The following is a 12,737-nucleotide window of genomic DNA, read 5'->3' as shown; positions in this document are numbered from 1 at the left end:
TGTTTCTATGTTTGTGTGTGTGTGTGTGTGTGTGTGCGTGTGTATTGCAGTTGCTGCTGCAATAGTAGTAAAAAAAAAACTGCTTTCTCTTGAGACCAAAAAAATAAATTCAACAAGTCTATTCGCAATATGGTGGCAACATCTAATGAATAGACCAATATTAAGAGTTGCCTAGAACCAGCAAGAACTTGTCAAAATCAATTATATCAAGTTTCCATTCAATGATTTCAATATTTTTATGAGCCCCCACAACCAAGTCGATGGAAAATGTTGGCTAGCAAGCGAGGCTAAAATTATTCAAATGGGCTTTAATGAAATTTATTAAGCTTTGCCTATCATTTGCATATAAACAAATTCTTGACTGTTAACAAACTTATAAATTAAAGCTTAAATTTCATTAATTGTAAAAACAAAAAGTTGTGTAAAATTCACTGCGCAGAAAGTCGCGAAATACCTTTCGACCACCTGTAAAGAGATAAAGCCAAATTTTAGTTTTAAATTGAAAATATTTAAATTCACTTACTTGAGTTCTTCATAAGTTTGTCAAAACTCTTGCCCCAGCTGCGTATTTCTTCTAATTTTATTTTTTTATATTTTTTCATTAAGAAAATATTATTATAAAATAATTTGCCTTAAACATATAATTATAAACAATTTCCCCAACATTTGCCATCATACACACAATTATTTATATGCAAAATATGCGTGTAGAGTTTCAACAAATGGAGAGTTTATATCTTCTAGCTTTATATAAAGATCCTTCAACTTAATTAAAGCAAATTAAAGTTCTTCAACTTGCTTGCAGCACTATATTCGGTTTATTGTATACTTTATTTATGCCTATCGTTTAATCTATAAAAACATGCACTGAGGCCAACAATAATTTCAAATCAGCGCAAATCAATTTGCAATTTGTTGCCACCTGGCGCAGAGATTGAATTTGGTTGTATATCAATGCAAACAGAATTCAAACCAAATAGAAAAAAAAACGAAAAGTAGTATACATAGACGAATTTAATGCTGCATGTGTGTGTGTGTGTAAAAAGTACGGTTATAATGCATTTGAGCATTTCACTTAGAGTCGCGTTGGTTTTGCAGCTTTGTTAGTTGTCTATGGCTGTTGTTGTTGTTGTTGTTGTTGCTGTTGCACACTCTCTGGCCATGCAGAAAGCACCGTTAGACGAGTGTTTATTACGCTCCTGTTACAGCATACAAAAGCGGCCAAGCCGTGCAACAAGCCATCGAGTGGGTTGCACGAACACAGCGACGCAGGGGGGCAGGGGCAGAGGCGCAGCGGAAAAGTTCTGCGATACATTTCGCTTTATAGCTTGGGAAGTTCGATCATATGTAATTTTCATATCTGGCCCGCAAGGAAATTGCTTTTAGTTTTTTGGCCAAAAGGAAAAGCAAAACACAACACAACACACAGTCGAGTCGAGTCGAGTCGAGTCGGTCAATCGCCCAATGACCGCTGGGCGAACGTTTCAATTGCTCTCCAGCTCTCCTGCCCGCTAAGCTGAGCTAGCGATCGAACCCAAACGATCACTGCACTCTGCAATTTCTTTTAAACGTGGCCTTTTCTTCTTAGACTGCAAGCAGCAGAAACATAATTTCAGTTATTTGCCAGCTCAGTTCCTCGACTGCGACGGCGACTGCGACGCGCTGCGCTGCGCATGCGCATAGAACTTCCGGGACAGCCATAGAGAAAAACAAGAATAGCTAAAATCAAAAAAACAAAATCAAAGCAAAGAGCAAATACGCTGACGAATAAAAGAAGCTTCACTGCACTTCTTTGCTTAGATATATTTTCTTATATACTGCATATATAACTATAGCTTCTATTATTTTATTACGACTTTATTGTAATAGTTTTATTCCCAATTTTTCATTATTTATGACATTAAAACTTCTCATGCCGCGGCTCCAGCTTAATGTCAACAATATTTAATGAAACTATTTGTATGCAAAACTTGTCTGTAGCCCATGTCGTTATACCCTCGACTCGTTAGCGTATAAAAAGGCCAACTAACTCTAACAACAGCTACAATGGCGATGACAGCAACAGCAACAGCGCAAATCAAATAACTGCCGATTGCTGACAACTTCAGTTGCAAGAATTAGGTCACGGATTCTTATTCTCTGATTGTTTTCTTTTGTATTTTTTGCCATTTGTGCAATGCTGGTCTGTAGCTGTTGTTGTTGTGTGTGGACCTTGGCATTTTGTGGTTAAACTTTACTGTTTTTATTAATATGATGCAGAGTTTGCAGCGTGCAACACAATCCAGCTGTGTGCTTGAAAAATTTGACGGTAAATTTTCTCAATAGTTGCTACCACGAGCAATTTAAATTTCGCCTTGTCTCACGAGAGCGAGAGAGCGAGAGGTCACAAGCAGTCGCACATAAATAACATTTGCGAATGCGTTGGTCAATGTGTGCCAATGTGAATTTGTGTGGCCCAAAAAATCTGTGCGATAGACAAGCAAGTTGACGCGTTGAGTTGGTCTTTATCTGAATTAAGCATGGCAGTAGACAGTAAAAACGGGATTTGTACGCCAACTTATTAGACCAAGACTAAATATCAGATAGATGCTGAAAGTAAAACAACAGCAAAGCAATATCAATTGAAAATGGCTTCAATAGCAGCAGAAAAATATAACAAATAGTACTAACGATTTTTATTTAATATAAATAAGATAGAAAATATATTAAACAACGATCAAGAAATATTTCTCAAGCTATAGTTTATATTATTTTAGAATTTCTTTAAAGTAAAATATATATTACAATAATAATTGTATATTTTTATGAATTTCTAAATTTTAAATAATGCAAGCACATTTATTTTGTTGTTTGTTTGAAATTAAAAGTAATTTTGCATTATAAAATTATTCATTACTTTCACGTGCTTAAGATTCTGACTTAGATATGTAGATAATCTACCGCAGCATTTATAATTATGTAAAAGTTGCTTTGGGTGCTTAATAGAAGTGGTGAAGGCGCAATCAGAACCTTAACCCACGTATTGCAATTGCAATAGCAACAATAATAAACAAAACTGATTTTTTTTGTATTTAGCTATGGCCAATGCGCCTTTCCCTCAATAATTTTCTTGAATATGTCTACCGGGTTCAAACTTTGGCAGCATAACATTGCAGAATTGTTGCTCAGTGTGTTGGCTATAGAACCGCGACGCGACGCAATGCAGCGCTGCTGAGCTGCAGCTATCGCTGAGGTACTGTTATATTCTGCAAAATGCAGCGGCAAGTTTTGCAAGCGAGCATCCACTCGTGAGAGTATCTTAAGCTGTCTCTCTCTCTCTTCCTCTCTTTCTTTTACTCTACAGCTGCATTGTCTGTCTCTGTGTGTGTGTGTGTGCCAGCTCCTTTCGCTGTGTTTTTGCACACATTTTTCAAATGTAAGTTACTTGCGGTCATTGGCTTTAACTGCTTCTTGTGGCTCTCAGCGTCTTTGCTTTGTTGTTGCTGCTGCTGCTGCTGTTGTGCTCTTAATTGAGCTAAGGATTTGCATAATATAATTGCCAGTGAGCGGCATAAATTGAATAAGCTGGCATAGGCAATTAGATCAAATGTGATTATTGCCCATATGTCTTGATAGCACTGGTCTCTAATATTGACACTATAACACGGCATCGGCAACGCCCCAAAAAAAAAACAAAAGAACTTAGCAACGAACTGCCAGAACTAACAGTGACAATTTTTAGACATTAAACTTTCGCATGACGAAATACGTTGCCGAGCTCTGCGCAGCACGAACGAAGCCCGCAACCAAGCGGCCAACGCAGATCCGAGAGTACGAAGTCCCGAATGACCAGAGTCGTTCAACGAACCTGCGCTTGAATCTAGGCTAAACATTCTCGCGCTGACGTGCAATGAAAACGAAAAGTACCGTAAGCTAACCGCTACAAAGCGGAGGCTTCTGGAAGACGAACGCGCAGCCAGAACGTGCGCCACAGTCAGCTAAGCGGGGCAGCGGGCGGTGCGTCGCACATTTGATTAGCGAGGGCCTGGCCACCAAATAGAGGAAGCTTAGGCTTAGACTTAGCCAAGAGCTGTATGTGTGCGTGTGTGTGTGTGTGTGTGGACGGGGAACGTGACGTTCTAAATAAATAAATGCATATGTATATAAAAATTTATAATCGAATGCGCAACTTTTCCGGCAGTTGGTCTAAAGCGGAAGTTGCGCGCGTCTTTATTAGTTTTTAATGGGAAAGTTATTAACGAAAATTTATTTGTCTAAGCTCTAAGTTCTAAGCCCACACAGGGACAGACAGACAGACAGACACACGCACTGATTTGCGCATTGTTGACTGATCGCATTGACGCTTTTGGCGCATTGACAGCCAAAGAGAGAGAGAGAGACAGAGAGAGAATCAGCGAGAACTGCGAAAGCAAAACAAATTGGTGAAAGTTGTTGCTCGGCTTCAAAAAGCGTCTTCTTGGCCAAGACGCACACGAACATTCGATGTGGCTGTGGCTTTTGCCGTTTGCGTTCTTATTCGCTAAAGGTTCTGTTACTGTTCGCTCAACTGCGCTGCGCGCTGCTCCGAGCTCTGCTCACGCCATGTTACAAAAACGGTCGTTGAACCTGCGTCGCGTCTTTTGGGCCTCCACGCATTTCGTTTTTCATCTGTAATAATTTGGCGTGTAAACAGCGCAGCAAGCAGCAGAGTCAAGAGTTCTGTAATACCCAGCCGAGCTCACCACCCAGCCGCCCCCCTTGCCTGCGTCCATCCATCAACCTCTGCTGCTGCTGCGATAAGCAAGAACTGACAGCTATTTTAACATGATGGCCCAATCTGAGTCATGTGTTCCGCAAAATCTATCAGTTTCAGTTTAATTTTGGCAAGAGTTCTTTCATTGAAACGGCAACGAGCCATTGTATAGATAAGGCTACAGCCCTGCACGAAAGTGTAATCGAGCACACACACAACACATACACACACATCATACAGTTAAAGCATTTACAACTGTCCAGCGTTATGAAATTTTACCAGAACTACCGCAATGCATAAAAAGCCATTCTGTTCCATCCGCGCTGTGAGTCAGCGACCGCATATCTGTTCTGTCTGATTAAGGGCCAAATGTGGACTGGGAACTGAAGACCTCCAACGCCGAAGATTGAAACAATTAGCGGTGACTTTTCCATTTCTTCTCTGCTTGTTGTTTGTTTGTTTATCTCGGCGATTTTCGTTAGTCTGCGACACTTTTGGCAGCAAAACTAACAAAATATGGAGCAGCGAACTTGCACAACAATGAGCTCGAAAAAAGATCTCACAACTATTCGAGATCATTTCTTAGAATCAGAGCAGAATTTTAGAATGACAAAGCTAACACTTTCTTTATGATATGAAAACAAAAGAATATAAAACTGAAAGCATCACAATTAATATTATTTATTTTAGTTGTGTTTTTATTTATTTTATGGGGTGCCAACAGTCAAGGGAAGGGAAACATTTTAAAATAATTAATTAAATAAAATACAAGAATGAAAAAACCTTTATGTGCTGCTATCATTTCAAAATTATAATTTTAGTAATCGTAGCTAGTAATTTTTAGCAGCAAAGAACAGACTCAGAGCCATTTATAGTGCATTACTTCTGAGTCTTAAGCATATTCCAGAATTGGGCATACAAAAGATGCATAAAAGTATTTTTGGTTTTAAACAAACATATAATAAAATTTTACCTTATTCAAAAATAAAATAAATATTAGCTTCAATTCATGTTATGTATATGTTTTTTCATGTATCTATTCTCAAATCCATAAATGCCGCCCACGCGCTGCTTAACGTTCTTTATGGCTAGAACCAAAAAATTATGAAATATTCACACCCATCATGTTTGAATCTAATGATGCGCTATAAATTGCGCTATCCACTTATCGGCTGCAGTTGATCAAGAAATTCTTTTGCATTATGAAGAGACCTATATAGGAGAACATGTGTGCACATTAGAATTCCCAGCATGTAAGGGCCTGAGGAACAAAATAGAACAAGCAGTAGAAACAATTGCGCCTCTGCTGATGCCCTCAGGTGATCCCCAGGCAGATAGAATCGTAATAGCGTTTTGATGATCATACTTATCGCTTAGCCGAAATCTGTAACAAATGTAATGAACAGCATAGAAGACAGACAAACCTGCTGCACGGGCTCCAAGCACACACACACACACACACACACACACACACACACACAGATGCAGACACAGGTTGAGCAATGTGCGTGTGTGGAGTTTCGAATGTGACGGCAGCTTTTTTGTCGAGCTATGCGTGGGGGAAGACGAAGCGGAGTTTAGGAAAAACTCGGCTTAGGCTTGGAGCTTCGTAATTATTTTCATTTCTTTCGATATGTCTTCGGCTTTGGCCTCGTCTGCGTCTTGTCTTCGTCAAACGTTGCTACTCCACTTTGTTCATGTATATGTGTGCCTTTCCATTGGCAAGTTCAACGCACTCGCTTGAACTGCAGAAAAGACTGAGCCACAGCCAGAGCCACAGCCAGAGCCAGAGATGTAGATAAACATTTCCGCAACGGCGCCGAGAGGCAGTGTACAACAACAAAAAAAAAAAAAAAATCTATGCAGAAGCATTCTTTGCCAAGAGAGTGTTGGCCAAAGTTGCGAGATACTTTCATTGGCCGCTGCGCGAATCTTTCTCTTGCCAGTTAAGTCAGCTAACCAGTTTCTTGTGCTTTGGCCGAGCAAAAAGAAAGGCTTTCTTTCTTGCCATTCTGCTGCAACTCTCAACAAACTGCAACTGCAATTTGAAAGTATGACCGAGTGCCCCCCTCAAGCTGCTGCCCCCGCCCCCTCGAGCTGCTGAGCCGCTCTTTTTTGTCCAACAATTGAGTAATTTTATTTTGGCAAGCAAACTTCTTTCAAGTTCTAAACATGCTGCAAGTTAAAGTTCACCTAGAAGTTGCTGTTGCTTGTTGCTCTGTGGTCAATGAACTGCCCGAAAAAAAGAAGCCCAAAAGTTCAAGCTCGTTACATGCTTTGCCCGCTTCTTACATAAAAATATAAAATATTCCCAAAAACAAAAAAAAGAGAACTTGACGCACTTCGCTGCGTGCTGAGCTTCATTTTTGTTTTTTTTTTTTTTTTTGGTTGTTTTATGGGGAGTTGGGGCTAGTTAGGGGGCATTGTTGGGGGCTTTCAAAACTCAGCAGCGTATTAATTTTTCTAATTTGTCTAACGCGAGGCGAATGAACTTTTGTCTGTTGCTTTTTTTTCTATATAATTTGTTTTGTTTTTGTTGTTTATTTTTTTTGGTTAGTTTGCTTTTATGTCATGTTGCTATTTCGTTTTCTTTGGCAGCTTAGCTTTTTGAAAACTATAAAGACATAATAGACATAGTCGCAGCTACGACGGAGTTCAAAGAACTCATTCCCGCTCTATGCTGGGAATTCGTGCATAAATTTAGAATTTGCTGTGCTGCCCGCTCAGATTTTTACTTTATGGAAATGCGAGAGCTGCCATCTTAAATTTAGTAAAAATCATTAATCAAAAAACTGACTGGCCAAATCGGTTGATAGTAATTTCAAGTTATATCTAAACTTGCGCTGAATTTGATTAGCATGCAAAATTCATTAAAGATTTTTTTCATTTTATGTTCGCCAAGGCGCGTGTGGCGCTTGTGGCATATGATTAAGCTTCAACAAATTGTGCTAGTTTTGCCAGCTTGAATATATTCTAAAGATCAGGTTTAATTGCCTGCATGAATCAATTGATAAAATCTGCACCAGAACATTTGCAATTTAAATGATCAAAATTTTATGTACCAACGTCAAAGTATTGAACTACATTTTATATTTTAAATTAACTTGACGCATAATTAAAAATCCAGTTTCGCTTTGTGGGCAACATTCATTATGTAAAGTGTATAAAAATATAATAGGGATTCCACTGTGATACGGTCATGATATAATTATTGAAGTATCAAATTAACACGATTATTTAGCTATAGAACTTTGCACGACTTCTAACCACGATTGAATTCATTATAGAATTGTGTAGAATTAAATAATGTTTTATTTTTAATACATCAATTAAAATTTCATTTATTAGCTTCATATATTTATAGTAACAAATACTAAAACACTTTTGTTAAGCTGAAGAATTTAAAGTAACAAAAATAAAATACTTTTGTTAAGCTGAAGAATTTAAGAAATGCATAACTTATAAAATGAAATCCCTTCTAATATTAAATAAAATTTTAAATAAAAATAAAAAAAATTGATTATTTTGTAGCTTTATATTTATAGTGTCAAATACTGATACTTAAATAAGATTATTTAGTTGAAGAATTTTTTGGATGCTCGACCCAGATTTGTATAAATAAAATTAAATGCTCTATAATATTATATTGAATTTTAGTTAAATTAAATATAAAATATTTTTTTATTATTAGCTTTATATTTATAGTACAAATGTATGCCAAATTTGAATTTACATTTACTGTTACTATTATCTACAGTTGTATGCAAATGTTCTCCAACTAATCTTTAAGGAAATCGCTTTTCTTTTATTAGTCAGCTGCTGTCTTGGGTACGCCTTGCTCAAGCAACTGCTGCTCATCTATTGAAATGTGTTAAAAAAGACAAACTAACGGTGCTGCAATCCTTTAACACCAGCTGCTAAACAGCAGCCAACAAAATAGTACCATTCATAATTGATTTCCGCTTAACGCACTTCTAACAAACTCAAACTCACGCTCACTTCGAGCGAGAGCTCTGCTGCTTTGCATTAACAGTTATGCAATACAATACAATGCATCCTCAATCCTTTGACATAATAGCCAGAGATCGAGGCAAAACAAGTTTCCTGTCGCCAGTCAAGAAATAAAAATTTAAATAAGCAAATAAATGAGAGAAAAAAAATCAACAGCAAAGCAAAAGAAAACAAGTAAGAAAAACCGCTATGTTGCTGATGCTGCTGCCTGCTGCTGATGTTGCTGCTGCTGTTGTTGCTCCTTTCCATTTCTCGCAATTCTCAGTGGCTGGGCAAACAAATGAAGCAATCGCCAAGACGACGATGCAGAACCGCCCTCGTCGCCGCCAACGTCTACAACAACGACAAGCAGACATGAAAAACAACAACAACAACAACTGAACAATAGACAAACAATAAACATGCGAACAATAGACATAGACAGCAACATGCAGGATTTTTACCGTAATCCTTTCGCTGTGATCCGCTTGAGAAGTATATTTTCATTCTGACGAAAATGAGATTTTTGCCGTCAGTCTTGATGATTTCGTGAAGCGATTAACACATACGCTCTGCTCTCAGCTAAATACAAACAGCAGCAACAACAAATGGAGTAGCAACAGCATTAGCTGAGCTCAGTGGCAGGTAAGCGAGTCAGGTGTGGGCAAGGGTAAGTTGTCTGATTGAGGGGAACACGACAACGTGAGATTTTTACAGCATATTGGAGGCGCTGCCTTTTAATTGCGTGAAATGCGCGCCATGCGGTAGAAAATTGATATTTTCCAACAAAAACAACAACTAATATTTATACAAGTGCCACATATGTTGCAGGAAATGCTCTCAGCTAAAGGATTTGCCCACAGCGGAAATGGCAGACCGTTCAGCTCTAGACAATAGTTTAATTAAAGCAAGGTCAGGCCAGTCATAAAGCCATAAATTATAACATGCGCCGTCAAAGGGTTGTGAGTCCTTTAAGCAACGCGCGCCCTGTGCGCAATTAGTGCAGCCTTGTATTTCAGCTGAAAGGACATACAATTGTGTCTGTTGTCCTTGCACGGTAGGCAAATGCGTTTCGCTTGAAATTGTAGCACAGCCAAGTATGTTGCTTAAGTCTTTCGTTATGCACAATGTAAAAGCAACAAAAGTAAATATATAAAAGTGTTGCTCAATGCGCAGCTCGCGCTCAAATTGGAGTTCAACGAACGCACAAAATTCAACAAAATATATAATGAACAACAACAACAAAAAGAAACAACAACGTTGTTACCAACAAGCGCCAACTCACAGCAGCTTTTACAGCCGCGAGAGCTCCCCGCCCTTCAGCGCAAGCAAACACAGTCAGTCAGTTGGCCGCGGCCCTGGCCCTCATGCCAAGCTCCCCCCACCCCGCCCCTTGTACCCGCACGCAGTTGGCCGAAAAGCACAACGACAACGTGGCTGAAGATGAGTTTGTTGACCTGCCAGCCAAAAACAATTTTATTTTTTATTTTTTTTGGCCAAGAGACGAAAATGAAATGGAAAAGAGCGCGAACAAAAGTTCTTTACATTTCATATCTCTACACACGCAGCTGAAACACTCTCGCCTCACACTAACACACAGCCAACGCTCTTGACTTGCTTTTTTGTCTGTATGTGTTTATATTTTTTAAGTTGAAAAGTGAAGTGAATCACTTTGATTCACGCACAGTAGCCGCTTGCCACTGCCACTGAGCCGGACTCTTGTACGTCAGCAGGCAATGAGGCTACAAATTACTCACATATATATTTTTTTTCGCATAAGCGAATGAGTTAAGCAAACAAACGTCAAGGAGCCAACAACAAACGGCAACAATAAACAATTTTTTGGGAGCTGCTGCTGCTGCTGCTGGAGTCGAAGGTGTGTCCGCAGTAGCGAATACTTAAATATATGCAAGCAAATATATAAATATATTTCAAGTGTCATTCTTTTGGAATACTGTGGTTATTGTTACAATTTGATGAGCAGCTAATTATCATAATTTTCATAAGCAATGACTAATTGTGGAGTAAGCCGTGGCGGAAGGGATTAAATTGAAGTCTTCAAAAAGAATGAAATAAACTAAGCATGACAGCTTGAGTATTTTTATCAACTGTCTTTTGGTAAATTATCATGCAACTGTTAACAATACTAACCAATTATAAAAAAGGTTATTATTATACATTAAAGAGTTTCAAAAACAGCGATCAGCCCGATCAGCTTGATTTAATTCTATGCTACAATTAGCAATAAATAAACAAACGCATTTATTCCTAAAAGAAATTAAGTCAAATATCTAATATAATAATAATATGAATATTTTATTTATTTAATGTTGACAATGGCCAGTCGAGATTAAGAGAAAATTTTTGCAAATATTTAAATTGAATTAAGAGCAGCAATTTTAAATGAAAAGGTTTTATCTTAATAAAAATTTAAGTATCGGCTACGAAAGTTGTTAATGTTAATATTAAAAATAGTAATTATAAGGCTTATATACATTTTGCTTTGCTACATATTGCTTTAATTCAAAAGATAATGCTTGTTGTTCTATCCTATAATACAAAATATAATTTACACAAACATTTTGTCTGCAATTGCTTTGTATATTTTAATATTATTTCCTTTTACTGACGACTGTTCATAGTCAACTTAAAATAAATAAATAAAAATACGCAAATTCCCGCTTAAGCTGACACATAACATTTTCACAGTCAATTTGCCGTGGCTATTCAATTATGGCTAAGACCGAAAAAAAACACTCTTGGCCTTTTTTTTGGCAACTCAATTGGCAGCTACCTGCACGGCATGACCGCAGTGTTCTGCCTAAAAAAAAAACAGCACAATCATAACAATAAAACGGTGAAAGTTATGAGTCCTTGAACTGTTGTTTATATTCCTGGGACCGTGTGCGGCAAAACGCGCGTGTCGGCAACGTTGTTGCAACATGCAAAACAATAGGCCACTAGGGCCAATGTCAATGCCAATGTTACAGCTCGCTGATCCTCACTGACCTGGGCACTGCATTTTTATTTTGTTTTTAGCAAACGTGACGAAAAGTTGCGTCACTTTATACCTGGAACTAAAAATTTGTGGCTTGTAAATCAAAAAAAGGACAAGCATAAAAAATTTGACAAAAATATTTGCCCAAATGATTGACAGCGTTAAGATGTGAGTTTCTAGGTCACTAGTTCCGCTATAGAATAAGGTCACACATCCTTTAGTTAAATTAGAACGCTGCGCATTTCCTTTAGCAAATTGGAGCACTCGGTCACTCGCACGCCACGCAGCACTGACACTTCCTTTATCCTGCAGCTCTAACGCTCTATCTATGGCCTGAATTACATAATTACAGGCTATGCAGCAGCCTGAGCACACACACACAAACAATAAAAAACGCATAAAAAACTTGAGAATTTTCGCGCGCAACCCCAATAAAAAATTGAAGAAAAACTAAAGGAAAAACTCATGAAAAGGCAGCGCCGACAGATGCGCTGAATGATTCAAACTGATTATTATCAAGGGTAAGGTAAGGTAAGGTAAGAGAGCCTCATGTTGCGTTTATAACTGTGCTTGCTTTTGATTTCGTCAGGTGTGCCAGCTAGAGAGCGAAATGCTGCGGCGGCTGCTGTTGCTGCTGCTGCTGCTGTTGCTGCCGCTTTCGGTGGTAGGAAATCGAAATCCTTTTGTTGCGCGTTTACAGTTAGCGCGACACGCATTTCGTAATTACCCAATGCGTGATCGCGATGTAGCCGTGGGAGCGTCCTCTTACAGGATATGCGTGCCGCTAACGGTTCATAATTATGCAAGTGCTCCAAATGCGCAACTCCCACACACATTAAGCACATGCAAAACATATGTCTAGCTCCGATTTCAGATTTGTCAGCTTGTCAACAACATTTGCAGTTACTTTTATTTATATAGATTTGTCGTTGTTGTTGTTGCTGTTGTTGCTTTGTCGGCGCTCCCTCAAAACGCAATTCATCAATCAGCATTAGTCTAGTTGTTTGCGAATACCTG

This window comes from Drosophila busckii, chromosome 3L (assembly GCF_011750605.1).
Source record: "Drosophila busckii strain San Diego stock center, stock number 13000-0081.31 chromosome 3L, ASM1175060v1, whole genome shotgun sequence".
Classification (NCBI taxonomy): domain Eukaryota; kingdom Metazoa; phylum Arthropoda; class Insecta; order Diptera; family Drosophilidae; genus Drosophila; species Drosophila busckii.
This window is presented reverse-complemented; position numbering follows the sequence as displayed.